The 1,638-nt window shown below is 45.0% G+C and overlaps 1 pseudogene; it reads right to left on the reverse strand.

Annotated features, from left to right (window-relative positions):
* Window positions 1-876: 876 nt before the first annotated feature.
* Window positions 877-993, reverse strand: LOC124614108 (annotated as a pseudogene).
* Window positions 994-1,638: the final 645 nt, after the last annotated feature.

Here is a 1,638-nt window from a genome sequence, read left to right on the forward strand (position 1 = left end):
ACTGATAAAGATGCCGGCTGTGAAAGCCTACATGGAATGGTATAGGTTAATGTTAGTAAGGGCCATTCTCTTGTAGGGATTTTTGAAAGTCAGATTGCGTTGCGCTAAAAATATTGTGTGTCAGTTTAATCACAGTCTTGTATAATATTTCAAAGCGGACGTTTCAACACGTACGTAATCATCCTGCCTGATCACCTCCATCCATTCATGTTCATTGTGTATTCCGACGGACTAGGGCCATTCTAGTAGGCTCCAGGAACACTGTTTTGAGTTTAAAAATTTCTGCTGGCCACAGAACTCCCTAGACATGAACACAATTCTGCATATGTGGGATGCCTTACAACATGCTGTTCAGAAGAGACCTCCGACCCCTCGTACTTTTACGGATATTTAGAAAGCCCTGCAGGATTCTTCGTGCCAATTTCTTCCAATACTACTTCAGACATTAGTCGTGTCAGTACCACGTGGTGTTGAGGCACTTCTGCGTGCTCGCGGGGCCCAACACAATTTTACGCAGGTGTACCAGTTTCTTTGGTTAATCAGCGCAGTAGGCTATACTGTGGTCTGGACAGTGACATATGTCCGAAAGGGTGCTGTAGTCAAGTTCAAATGTAACTATGTTTATTTTCAGTTTGTGGAAAGGTTTCTCTACTCATTACGGATTAATAGCCATAGAACTCCGTCTTCAGGCCACAAGTGGCCCATCGGGACCACCCGACCGCCGTGTCATCCTTTGTTGAGGGTGCGGATAGGAGGGGCATGTGGTCAGCACACCGCTCTCCCAGTCGTTATGATGGTTTTCTTTGACCGGAGCCGCTACTATTCGGTCGAGTAGCTCCTCAATTGGCATCACGAGGCTGAGTGCACCCCGAAAAATGGCAACAGCGCAAGGCGGCTGGATGGTCACCCATCAAAGTGCCGGCCACGCCCGACAGCGCTTAACTTCGGTGATCTGGCGGGAACCGGTGTATCCACTGCGGCAAGGCCGTTGCCCCAATAGCCATAGCCACCACGTCAATTCGCTTTGCCAATTGAAGGCAGTTGTAGGTTTCGCCAAGGGCGTCTGTCATAACCGGTAGTCGCTGTGTTCTTAATTTCTTGTCTGTTTTGTTTATTGGGTAGCCCCGTTCAGACTAAACACTGTTCCCTCAAAGCTCAGGTAGTTACTGTTTGGGACTGATTCCTTGACAAGAGCAATCTGGATTTGAAATCGTATGTGACTGTTTTAAATGAAAGTTGTATTAAGACAAATGTAGATGGCGTCGTACATTTTTCTTTTAATAGCGGCGTTGGCAGATGAGTACTATGAGTGAGAATTTGTTGACATGGTGGTATTCTGTATTTTCCTTTTTTTAATGGACGTTCACTGGGCTTGTTGTCAGACGAGTTACTAAACTGTAAACGAGAAGTGGGGATCCACTACTATATTTTGATTTGTCATTTGACATATTTAAGGATTTGATAATGATGTTCTCTAAATTTTGTGGAATACCTCTTTACCCGTCACCACTTCTTCTAAATGCCAACATTGATACATGAATTGCGTTTGAATGAATTTGGTCCATCTAGATAATCACATCTTCGCCATTCTGATTACCATGCAATGGCCGAGAAAGGGAAATAAGCTGAAGCGAGTGG

This window comes from Schistocerca americana, chromosome 4 (assembly GCF_021461395.2).
Source record: "Schistocerca americana isolate TAMUIC-IGC-003095 chromosome 4, iqSchAmer2.1, whole genome shotgun sequence".
Lineage (NCBI taxonomy): Eukaryota > Metazoa > Arthropoda > Insecta > Orthoptera > Acrididae > Schistocerca > Schistocerca americana.